This window comes from Lutra lutra, chromosome 9, assembly GCF_902655055.1.
Source record: "Lutra lutra chromosome 9, mLutLut1.2, whole genome shotgun sequence".
In the NCBI taxonomy this organism is placed as follows: Eukaryota; Metazoa; Chordata; class Mammalia; order Carnivora; family Mustelidae; genus Lutra; species Lutra lutra.
This window is the reverse complement of record NC_062286.1, coordinates 117,423,949-117,436,849: the sequence shown is the minus strand read 5'-3', so window position 1 is coordinate 117,436,849 and position 12,901 is coordinate 117,423,949.

Genomic DNA, 12,901 nt, shown 5'->3' with positions numbered 1-12,901 from the left:
AAAACCCAGCTTGCTCTCCCGCCGCCCTCCGCCTGCGGCGGCCGAGGGCGTGCGGCGAGCAAGGTGCGGCTGGGGTGTCCACCGCCCGGGGACGACCGGGAAGGGGGAGACGAGGCGGGGTCTGAGGGCTTCTCTGGGGCAAGTTGTGTATCTCTCGGCCCGCCCTCACCCGTCCACTCTCCGGCTGTAAAGTGCGGGAGAGGAATCTGGGCGGAGCTCCCTGCCCCCTGCCCTAACCCCACCAGCCTCAGGTATTGGTGCGGCAGCCGGCAGGTGGACAGGTGGGCGTGTCAGCGCGCACCCCCGGAGGTACACCGCCGCCGCCACCGTCATCATAGTAGCAATGCTGGCAGACATTTAATAAGCATTTATCGAGCTTTAAGTAATTTCCTTATTTAAGTTGTCACAGCCTTCCCCCCCACCTCCTCCACCCCACCCCGTGCAGAAGTTGCGCTAAGTACGGCTTCCAGTTGAGGGAGGGTGAGCATGGCGGGCCTGAAGTAGATAAGGGACTCGGAAGGTGACGGCAACTTAGTGGCAGGGCTAGGGTTGGAGTTCAGGATTCTCAGAGCGTGTGGGTTCCTGGATACCGCACCTGTTTTCTCTTCCTGTGGGCTAAGTGCTTTAGGAACCTAATTTCACTTCATCGACCGGTATCTGTGGAGCGCCTGCCTCGCGCCGGGCTCTTGCCACGAACACAGCAGGCAGGAGTCCCTGTCCTGGGGAGTTTGTGTTTGGGAGAGGGAGGCACATAATGGACAGGGTCAGTGCAATATATATTATCCTAAATGGTGATAAATATTATGGAGAAAAAATAAGTCAAAGAAAGGAGGGGATAGGGAGGCTGGGATTTGGCGGGGGGTGGGGTGTGTGTCAGCAAAGTCCTCTCTGAGAAGGTGATATTTCAGTGAAGAACTTGTTTTCTCACATCCTTCTGCTATCAGGGGAAAAACATTCCATGCAGAAGTCACAACCAGTGCAAAGGTCCTGAGGCTAAGACTAAGAAGTGTGTCTGGTGTGCTCAAGAAGCCAGTGTGACTTTAGCCTACGGAGCAAGGAGGATCCAGGATGCTAGGAAGTGAAGTCAGGGAGATATGGGGGAGTGGGGGTTGGGCATAGCTGCTGTCATGTAGACCACCGTGAGGACCCTTGTTTACTCTGGGTGAGGCAGGAGTCATGGGAAGGTTTTTTTTTGTTTGTTTTTGTTTTTTTCTTTTTAAGATTTTATTTATTATTTGACAGAGAGAGACACGCAGTGAGAGAGGGAACAGAAGCAGGGGGAGTGGGAGAGGGAGAAGCAGGCTTCCCAACAAGCAGGGAGCCAGATGTGGGGCTCCATCCTAGGACACTGGATCATGACCTGAGCCAAAGGCAGATACCCAATGACTGAGCCCCCCAGGCACCCCATCCGGGAAGGTTCTGAGCAGAGAGGACTATGAACGGACTCGGTGCCAAATCTCAACAACTCCGTTGCTACTGCCCCAGTGTGGGGCGTGGCCCTGCCCACCCGGGCATTATGTTTCTCCATTTGAATAATAACAGCCCTTGGTTTAGATTAGAGTTTGCTTCCGGGTAGGTTTCAAAGGTGGGTGAGTTTGGTGCTTTTTTTTCTTTTTCTTTTTTTGGTGGTGGTGGTGGAAGGAAGGATCCACAGCTTCTAACACATTACCAAAGGGGTCTGGGAGGGATGTATAAAGTGTTCACAGCAGATTTGTTCATAAGAGCAACCAATTGGAAACGATTTAAGTGTTCATCAAAAGGAGAATGGTTAAATAAACTATGAAATACCATGTGGCCCCAGGAAATCATGAGACAGCACTTTCACTTTCAGGAATTTATACTAAGGACACTGATGTGGGAAATGATGTACCTACAGGAAGAACAGACAATTGGAAAAAACCCATATGCTCATCACTAGGGGACTGCTTGAATTAAGAATGTTCTCTTCATATAATGGAATGCAAGCTGCTGTAAAAGAGAAGGAGAAGCCGTCTGCTATCTGCATTTGCTAAGATCTCCAAGGTACATTGTTAAGTAGAAATAAACCCCACACGAAGTGAGTTGCACGGTATGTGTAGACTGTCACCACTTACGTTTTATTTATTTTTTTTTTTGAAAGATTTTTTTTATTTGGCAGAGAGAGAGAGAGAGAGAGATCGCAAATAGGCAGAGAGGCAGGCAGAGAGAGAGGGGGAAGCAGGCTCCCCGCTGAGCAGAGAGCCCAGTGCAGTGCTGGATCCCAGGACCCTGGAATCATGACCTGAGCTGAAGGAAGAGGCCCAAGCTACTGAGCCACCCAGGCGCCCCACTACTTACATTTTAAAAAGAAAAAAAAATTTTTTTTAATTCCAAGAAGGGCGCCTGGGTGGCTCAGTGGGTTGAGCGGTTGGTTAAGTGTCTGCCTTCGGTTCAAGTCATGATCCTAGGGTTCTGGGGTTGAGTGAGCCACATATCGCGGGCTCCCTGCTCAGGGGAGAGTCGGCTTGTCTCTCCCTCTGCCCCTTGCCTCGCTTGTGTGGTCTCTCTCTCAAACAAATGAATAAAATCTTTTAAAAAATAATGAATTAATTAAAAGACAAAAAAGAAAAGAAAAGAAACAAGATCATACACCTGTTTCGAGTTTGCTTATATCTCACTTTGATACTGATCACCGTCTCTGCCACTGAAGAGGTTAAGAGAGATGTCCACACTCTCAAAATATTATGCTGTGAGCATGTATTATGTATTCAAAAATGAAATGAAAATGTAAAGGGGAGAGGTCTAGACCCAAACAAGATGAAGGGGGAGGGCTGTATCCCAGGAGGGACTGTGTGGTTTGGAGACCCTCGTGGACGCTGAGTCTGAGAACTGCACCTGAGAATCAGAACCATCTGGAAGTGGGACCCAGAAGGGGGTGGCCCTTGGAGGTAGTGAACGACACCACCCCCCTCACTCCCGCCAGGCTAGGAGCTCAGAGACAAGGGTCTCTCTAGAATTTCCTTTTTTTTTTTCCCCTTTAACAGCTTTATTGAGTTACAATTCACATATTATACAATGCACCCATTTGAAGTGTACAACTCAGTGGTTCTCAGTCCATCCTGGATCTGTACAACCTTCATGACAATTAACTGTAGGATATTTTCATCCAAATGTTCTAAAGGAAAAGAAGTCCTGCTTGTATTAGCAGTCATGCTCCATTTGCCCAACCTCTCAGCCCCTGGCCACTAACTTAGTATCTACTTTCTGCCTCTAGATTTGCCTGTTCTGGATACTTCATTTAAGCAGGGGCCTCAGACTGAAGGCGGACCTTCCCTTTTCATTGTATGTACTTCTGTATGATCTGCTTTTTCATAAGAAGCTATTTTTTTTGTATAAAATCTGATTAAAATGATAACAATCATTGTAGAGAATTTGGAAATATAGATCAGCTCTAAACAAAATTAAAATCATTCTTAATCCTATCCCTGCCCCCACGAATGCCGAGGAAACCTCTGAATATTCAAATATGTGCCAGGGGAGCGGGATTTGGGCAAGCTGCAGGAAGGCAATTTCTGCACCGGAGAGCAGCAGGGATGGTGGGGGCAGAATCTAGTGATTTCCAAGGCTCCGTTTATTTATTATTTATTTATTTGAATAGATAATACCTTTATTTATTTGTTTATTTATTTATTTAGATCAGCTCTTCCCCCAGTGTGGGCTTAAACTCAGGATCCTGAGATCAAGAGTGGCATGCTCGAGGGACTGAGCCAGCCAGGCGCCCCCAAGACTCCATTTAAAGAGGCAGTGAGGGGTCCCTGGGTGGCTCAGTCGTTAAGCGTCTGCCTTCAGCTCAGATCATGATCCCAGGGTCCAGGCATGGAGCTCCGCGTCAGAGTAAGCAGTGCGGAGACAGTTTGAAACCAGGCAGGGCCCAGGGCCTGCATGCAGGAGATGCTCAGCAGAGTGTAAGAGACAAGGAAGCCGACTCCACTACCCAGAGAATAAAGACGGGTGCTTTGATTCTCAGTTACCTCCCCCGCTCAGTCCTCAGTTATTAGGCCCCTACTGTGTGCCAGGCTGTCTGGCCAAGTCCTGGGGAGATAGAGATGAGTAACAGGTAGGTCTTCTTCCCTTCCTAGCTCCTTTAAGGACTTTCTGTGACCTTTTCCAGGATCATTATCTCACTCAGTAATTGTGATGGTGATAATGATGGTGGTACGGATCTAATATGGTTAAGACTTCAGGCTCTGGGGTGAGGCAGAACTGGATTCCAGTCGTGGCTCTGTTGCTCTGAGGGATGGTGGTGCATGGGGCACTCTGTCCATCTTCCCCGGGGCCTCTGCGTCCTCTCCTGCAAATGGGATCCTAGAGGCGACACTCCAAAGGACTGTGGTGGGGACACACTGTGACAAAGATGCAGTGATGATTGACAGTTTGTCATCTGGCAGGCTCTTTGCTGCCCACAGCCCATGCTTCCCGGAGCCTGGCGCTTAGCGCCATTCCCCAGGGAATCCTTCCAGCCACACTGGGACCCAAGTACCATCGCCTCCATTTTGCAGATGAGGAAACTGAGAGCTTAGACTGCTGAGCGGCAGGGAGCAGTTGAAGACATGGGCACCCTCTCCATTTGACTCCCAGGACGGGGGGCAAATGGGGCTGGGGGCTGGGAGGAAGGGGCTCTTCTCCACCTTCTCCCTCCCTTCCCTGGGAAAGTCCAACAGGTGGCAGGCCAAGGCACTGGGGGCCATTGTGTGGGGGGCCTGGGAGGGTCGGAAGGCCCAGTGTGTGTCTGGGAGAAGATGGATGCCTTCATTACCATGTGAATCCTGGGAAACCGCCGCTGAGACTGGGTGGTGGGTGGGCGTGGGCCCCAGGGCGGGGGGCTGGTGTTCTCAGGCCTGGACCACACAGCAGCTGGGAAGGGGGGGTCCCCGTGGAATCCTAAGGGGCCCATTAAAAAAAACCCTAGATAATGGGATTTCCCCTCTTGTTTAATTTCTTATTTTAGGACATCTCCATCCTGTGGGGCTTGAGAGAGACACAGACTGAAAACAAAAAGATTTTTTTCAAGGACAAAACCCCCCTTTTCCCCCTCTTAGTTGATAGTGTGCACATTTGGGCCTGAACAGTTTAAGTCAGAGCCTCGCTCTGCTTGGGATCAGCCGCTCTGTGGGGGCATTTTCCTGGCTGTTCCTTGAATGGCTCTTTCATTCTTGTAAAATCTGTCCTAGGTAAATCCAGGGGGATTAGCCAAGAGTCGGTGAGCAAATTGGGAAAAGCAGGTTTTAAGCTTAAGAGACAAAGATATCATCAATTTGACAGGAGCAGAAAGGCTGGAGCCAGCATTTGGAGGGGAGGCAGGTGGTGGGAAGAGTAGGAGTGATCAGAACAACAACGATGTCCAGTGACAACGTATCCATGTCTCATGGATGAGAGGACCGAGGCTTCAGAGTGGCCTGTACAGAGGGGAGCAGGGACCAGAGAATGACACCTGGAACATGGACTTACACACGGGAGGGCAGGAGGAAGGTTGTAGAAGCTCCTCAGTGCTGAGCCTTTCCAAAAACCTTTTTACAAGCCCAGACGCCCTCCCAGTCATGCATGACCCTGCTCTCTCTCTCACACGCACACACACCAATGCAGGCATTTGCTCACAAATGTTCTACTGACACACATTCTTTTTTTCTTTTCTTTAAAGATTTTATTTATTTATTTGAGGAAGAGCAATGAGAGACACCACAAGCAGGGGGAGTGGCAGACAGAGGGAGATGCAGACTCCTAACTGACTGAGCTACCCACGTGCCCAGGCACACACACTTAAAATACACAATACACGTCCACGCCACCAGGCAGGGAAAAGTTCACAACACCATCCACAGAAGACATCAGCACCCTCATGCTTCTGCACACTTGTGCAGACCCGGACACACAGGGATTCTCCCAAGAACATATTCATTCTCTCGCGCTCTCTCAGCACGTGCGCGCGCGCGCGCGCACACACACACACACACACACACACACACACACACACACACACACTCCAGAGAAGCACGGAGGATCCCTCCTGCTGAAAGGACTGGTGAGGGGGAGGCTGGGCTACTGCCCCAACTCCACACTTTGGCAGCTGGCTTCCCAGCCTTAGCCCTGGGGGTTTCTCTACTTCCTGCCCCCCATCTGTGATGCGAGTGTCCCGTGCACCTCCACCTCTCCTCCCCCATTCCAGGGCCCTCACTCCGGGGGAGCCGGAGAAACGGTGGGCACCCAGCTCTTAGCAGCAAGGGTGGACCTTGCCTGCGAGGGACAGGAACGTGGAGGCCTTGTCTGCAGAGCCAAGGGGCTCGTTCTTCTCTGGGTCCTTCCCCCCACCCCCAACCCCCACCCGCCCGGCAGGGCTGTTCCCCGGAAGGTGCAGGGCTTAGCTCCTCAACTCTCCCAGCTCCGGGGCGGGTGGGGCACAGAGGGGAGGGAGGAAGGGCTCACCGCGGAGCCCAGCGGGCCTCATCCGCCTCGCAGGGGTCTGTCTTCACATGCATATAGCCTGTTTGTCTCACCTGGTCCACCTTTAAATAACAAAAAAGGTTGGATGCAGTCAGGGTATTAGAAGAGAGGCCCACTGACCAAAATGGGAAGGGGAAAGTCGTTAACTGTGGAAACAAACTAGATGTCAAAATAGATGCGCAGTAGATACAATTTGTGTTTCAAAAAAGACATAATAAGCATAAAATAAAATCTGAAATCTATGTTGAAGTGTCAACAGCAATGATCTCTGGGTGGCAGGAATATACTGCTTTATTTCCCCTTTTTTAAAAAATAAATATTCTAATTTTCTCCAAGCCATGGATATAAGCTTCTGGATAATAAAAGGTTTTTGTAAATGATTATTTAATGACAGAAAAAAAATTACAAGGGGTGGTGGCCACATGTGAGCTCAGAGCTTGGGCACGCTGTTGGATCGCTGTCTGTGCAGGTCCCTCCTGTCCCTTCCGTCCTGTCTGTGCAATGGACACTTGCCACGTGGAGGGTGAGGTGAAGTTTAAGGATCTAATTCATGTAAACACTTGGAGTGATGGTTGGCACACAGTAAGTGCTCATAAAGGTAGCTGCCTTTTTTTTTTTTTTTTTTTTAGGATTTTATTTATTTATTTGAGAGAGCAAGAGCACTAGAGCGAGCAGGCGGGCAGAGGGAGAAGGAGAAGTAGACTCCCCGCTGAGCAGGGAGCCTGACACAGGGGTCAATCCCAGGACTGCAGGAACATGACCTGAGTGGAAGCAGAAGCACTTAACCAACTGAGCCACCCAGGCACCCCAAAGTAGCTGCTCTTTTTCTTCTTCTTCCAGTGCAGGTTTCTCTTTACACTGCCCAGTAGGGATTGGACACCTCCTGGGTGCCTGCAGGGAAGGGTGTGCTCCAGGCCCCTAGGCTGACTGCACGTGCAGGTTCACGCACATAAAGTTCCCCCCAAAGTGTGGAGCATCAGCTACATGCCAAGCACATGCAAACAGGAGCCAGGCTTTTGGCCCAGAGCCTCTTGGTAGGAGGTGCTGACACCATCTCCGCTCTCCACCCTGCCCAGCACTCTGGTCCTGGGCCCCTTCAGCTCAAAGATGCTGGAAATCTAGGCTTTTTTTTTTTTTTTAGATTTATTTATTTATTTGACACAAAGAGAGAGATCACAAGCAGGCAGAGAGGCAGGCGCCCCTAGGCTTTTTTTTTTTTTTTTTTTTTTTAAGATTCTATTTATCATTTGAGAGAGAGAGAGAGGGAGAGAGAGAGAGAGAGAGATTGGGAGAATGAGTGGGAGGAGGGGCAGAGGGAGAAGCTGACTCCCCACTGAGCAGGGAACCTGGGACTCCATCCCAGGTCATGGGATCATGACTTGAGCTGAAGACAGACGCTTAACCAACTGAGCCACCCAGGTGCCTGGAAACCTAGGATTTTCCTAGCACTTCATGAGGCCCAGGACTGCTTCAGGGGTCTTAGGACATTTTTAAGGTTGAGACTGGTGTGGGTTGAATAACCTTCAGGGGAAAGGACATTGATAATGGGAGTTGGGATACCTGGATTTGTGGCTCTGCCATGCTGTGGAGGGACATGTGGATGGGTGTGGGTCCATCGCTGGCTGGCTTTGAGTTCCCAGTCTCTCTTGTCCATTCACGTCCATGGCCCTTGCCCTTTTATCACTCAGAACATCATCATCTGGGGCCTGCAGCCCCACTCCTGGCTTCCTGATCTCCATTTCTTTTTTTTTTTTTTTTAAAGATTTTATTTATTTATTTGACAGAGAGAGATCACAAGTAGACAGAGAGGCAGGCAGAGAGAGAGAGAGAGGGAAGCAGGCTTCTTGCTGAGCAGAGAGCCCGATGCGGGACTCGATCCCAGGACCCTGAGATCATGACCTGAGCCGAAGGTAGCGGCTTAACCCACTGAGCCACCCAGGCGCTCCCTGATCTCCATTTCTAAAGCTCAGAAAGGACTATGTCACCCTGCTTAGAATCCTTCCTTGGCTCCCCACTGCCTCCCCACTGCTTGGCCTGGCTACACTCCTTGGCCTGGCCTATTGGACTTGCTCACCTTTTCCTCTTTCTCTCACTCTTTCTCATTCTGCTGGCCTTTCCCCTCTACTCAGTCTCCCCTCTACTCTACTGCTCCTGGAAGTAGTGATCCCTCCTCTCTGTATTTAATTTGGAGTCCAACAAACTGCCACTCAAATTGCATCTTTGCCATTTCCTAGTCCTTTGTGACCCTGCGCAGCTTCAGACCCTCTCTGATTTTTAGATGCCTCCTTTGTCACATGGAAGTAATAGTTAATATTTCGTTCTGCTAGGGCTGGATTTCTTTTTATTCTCAGTTATATCTGTATTGTTTGAATTGTATTTGTTTTTGAAAACTATGTTCACCTGGCTCAAAATTTAAAAAATACAAAATATACAGGGGCGCCTGTGTGGCTCAGTCCATTAAGTGTCTGCCTTTAGCTCAGGTCATGATCCCAGGATCCTGGGATCCAGGGAACCTTTCATTAAGCTCCCTGCTCAGTGGGGAGCCAGCTTCTGTCTCTCCCACTCCCCCTGCTTATGTTCTCTCTGGCAAATAATTAAATAAAATCTTAAAATAGAAAATATACAAAAGAATATATATACAAGAGAAATTTCCTTCCAAATTGCCCTCACATTTACCTGAATAGTATCTCTTTTTACACATCTGGTGGATACTTCCATAGATACCATCTATTGAGGACCTGGACCTGCTATGTGAGCTTCCCATGATTATCTCACTTAGTCCTCACAGCCACGCACCAGGCGTATGGGGAAACAGGCTCAGAGACAAGAAGACACTAGCTTGTAGCTATATGTCTGGTAAGCGGTAGACCCAAGATAACGTGTATTCGTTTATGAAGTGCCTGCTATGAGTTAGGCCCCTGGGAATGTCCCAGACCTGGGACTTTCAACAAATACTGAGTGCCCTCATCTTTTGGTCACTGGGCCAGGCCCTAGGTTACAACAGTAGGGAGGACGGCTCAGCCCTCCCAGAGCTGGTATTCCAGTGGAAATGGCTCGTCGTGGTCACCCCATTTCCCGGGTAAGGAAACCAAGGAACAGAAGAGCAAGAAACTGCTCACAGTCACAGGGTGGTAAGAGAAGAGGTAGGAGGGGCTATGGGATGCCTCCATAAGTTAGGCATGTGACTTTTTTAAAAAAAGATTTTATTTATTTAATTGACAGATGGAAATCACAAGTAGGCAGAGAGGCAGGCAGAGAGAGAGGAGGAAGCAGGCTCCCCACTGAGCAAAGAGCCGGATGCGGGGCTGGATCCCAGGACCCTGAGATCATGACCTGAGCTGAAGGCAGAGGCTTTAACCCACTGAGCCACCCTGGCGCCCCGGCATGTAACTCTTGATTTGGGCTCAGGTCATGCTCTCGGGGTCCTAGGATGGAGCTCCATATGGGCTTCCTGCCCACTGGGGAGTCGTTAGTCTCCTTCTCCCTCTTCCCCTCCCCCTGCTCACTCTCTCTAAAACAAATAATTGTCTTAAAAAAAAAAAAAAGGAAGAAAAGATCTAGGATAAACAGACCCGTTTCACTGGTGGGGAAACTGGGGGACACAGAAGGGGAAGGCCTTGCCCAAGGGAACCCAGCTAGCGGTGGCGGATCCGGGAGTCAGGGCTCTCACGCCCCTCCCCTCAGGGGGCGGTTCCAGGGCGGTCCCCGCCCCCGGCGCTCGCGGCCGCGTCCCTGGCAGGCCCAGCGGCCGTTTCCTGCCTGCGTCGCTGGGCGGGCGGCCGGCCCATCTGGCGGCCCCCACGGGGCGGCGCGGGGAGGCGGCCCAGACTCGCTGGAGCCAGGCGCCGGCTCGCGCCCCCTGCCCGCCGGGGGAGCCCAGGTGTGGCCGCGGCGGGGGTGGGGGTGGTGCCTTCCTTCCCGCTCGGCCCTTCCTGACGCACCCGGGCAGGATGCAGCCTCCGCCTCCCAAGACCCGGCCTGGAGTCGCTGAGGGAATCCCAGAGGTGGGAAAGCCTGACGGGTCTGAGCAGCCCCCGGGATCCACTCCCTTGTGTGACTTTTGGGGGGTGTGGGGGAGTGCTCAGTCTTCCTATTTGTGCAAGGACGCATGAGCTCTGACCTCCTGGATCTTGCAAGCTTTCGCCTTGCCTCTCGGGTACCCCAGACAAGACTGGGTAAACCGGAGGCACCACTCCCGTCCCAAGTGTTGACTTGACATTTTTCACTTGTTCAGCCATTTTTCTTTTCTTTTTTTTTAAATTTAAAGGTTATTTATTTGGCAGGGAGAGAGGGAGGGGGAAGCAGGCTCCCTGCCGAGCAGAGAGCCTGATGCGGGGGCTCGATCCCAGGACCCTGAGATCATGACCCGAGTTGAAGGCAGAGGCTTAATCCACTGAGCCACCCAGGCGTCCCTGTTCAGCCATTTCAAGTCTGTTTCAGCGCGTGACATTGTGTTCCCTATTATGCCCAGCTTCTTGACCAGTGCCCAACTCATTCCTGGTGTTTAGGCCTGAAAGGGTATCTCGAGGCTTTACCCCCAGAAGTTGGAGCCGTGCTGGGAGGGTCTTACCCATTTCACAGCTGAGGAAACAGAACAGAGTGGGCAGGCCAGCCCTGCTCTGCCAAGACGCTGACCCTCTTCTCCAGCGCCGCTCCCAAGAAAGGGAACCCGGGATCCAGCAGCCTGATTTATGTCAAACAGCACCTGTGGTGAACATCATGGTCTTGGAAGCCAGGCATCCTGGGTTCAAATCCCCCCTGGGTACTTAATTCTCTCTGCTGCCATTTACTTTATCTGTAAAAATGATGGTACTACCTTATGGGGTTGTTGTAACGACTAAATATTTCAAAAATACATAACATATTGCTAGAAACATGTTAAGTACAAATAAAATTGTATTAGGGCTCTCAGCAGGGCTGGTCTTCCCCTTTGGAGTCCCCTTCCACCTCCTGTAGCCAGGGGAGATTGAGGCCAGAGGGGAACACCTAACAAATCAGGGACAGGACTTGGGGATTTTGGAGCAGTTTCCCAAGAGTCCACTCCCACCCCAGGGTGAGGCTGGCACTAGGCCCACCCAGAACCCTGCCTAGCCACCCACCCCCACCTCTCCAGCGTGCAGGCTCAATCCATGCCCGGCCTAGTGCCATTTTTCCATGGGACTCTGGCGGTGGCGGTTCACATCTGGAGTCTAGACTTGGAGGCTCTGCGGGCCGGGCCTACCGCCCGGGCTGGGCCACCGCTGCCCGCTGTTTGCTCAGCTGAAGCTGGTTAATTGGAATTAGAGTGGCCTCTGCGGTGCCGGCTGGCCGGGCGGGCCCTGGACGGCCGCTGCCGAGGTCTGTGGAACATCTGGCCGGGCCCGGCCGGTCATTAGGTGGCAGGCGCCCGGCGCCACTGCCACCTCAGCCTCTGCCGGGGGCCGGCGGTGACTCAATGAGGCCTTTGTAGGCCGTGGGCCGCAGAGCCAACCATGCTGTGTGCCTGGGCCGCCTGCCCCATCTGCTGCCCTCAGAGGGGCCTTGTTCCAGGACCACACGGCCTCCCCTCCGGAGGTGGCAGGGGTTGGCAGGGATCCGAGAAGCCCCTGAAAGGGACCCCCTGGCTGGGAGAAACCTTTGAGATTTCCTAGCCTTCCTTTCTGTCTCTATAGGCCCAGAGAAGTGGGGCAGCTATCTCAAAGGTGTCCAGAACACCAGCCAGGGACTCGGGCCCAGGGTCCTAGAGGGGAGCTGCAAAGTCCTTAGGAACTTGAGAATTCAACATGGACTGCTTGAGGTCAAGTGCACATCTGTGGTAACCCACCTCAATGGTCTCATCTGCACAATGGGGCTCATACTAGTGCCTGGAGCCTAAGACTGAAATGAGGTGAAATCTTCGAGAGAGGTGCTTGGGAACAATTTAATACACGGATACTTCCCATTCTCTGCTCATACCTGTCTTTTGGCCACCTCCGAACTGTCTGGAAACCAGTTATTTTCAGCCTTTGAACCTGAAGCTTGGGCAGGAGAGAGCCCTGGGCTGGGGCTGGTGGTCACCCTCTTCCACCTGTTTTCTCCACCCAGTGACCCCATGGCAGGCAGGCGGATAAGGGCTGGGCCCACCCCCTGCCTGGCCCACTGGGGATTCTTGCAGGCCATGGCTCCTTGCTGTCTTCAGCAAACTTGCACTGGGCCCCATTCCTTCCCATTCCAGCCTCTCAGGGGCCCTGGCCCTTGTGCTGTGACTGGCCTCAGTGTGCGGAGGGGGTGGCTTCTAGCATCAGCATCCTTCTGGCCTTGCATAGTCATTTTGGGAAGAATGCTGGGAATGAGCAGAATAGGAATTTGGGGCCGTGATCTCCAGGGCGATCTAGAATCCATGTGCTCTCCAGCTGAAGCCATAACGACCTGGCTCCTGCCAGCCTGGGAATAAAATCTAAATCCTTCCCTGGGATCCATGAGGCCC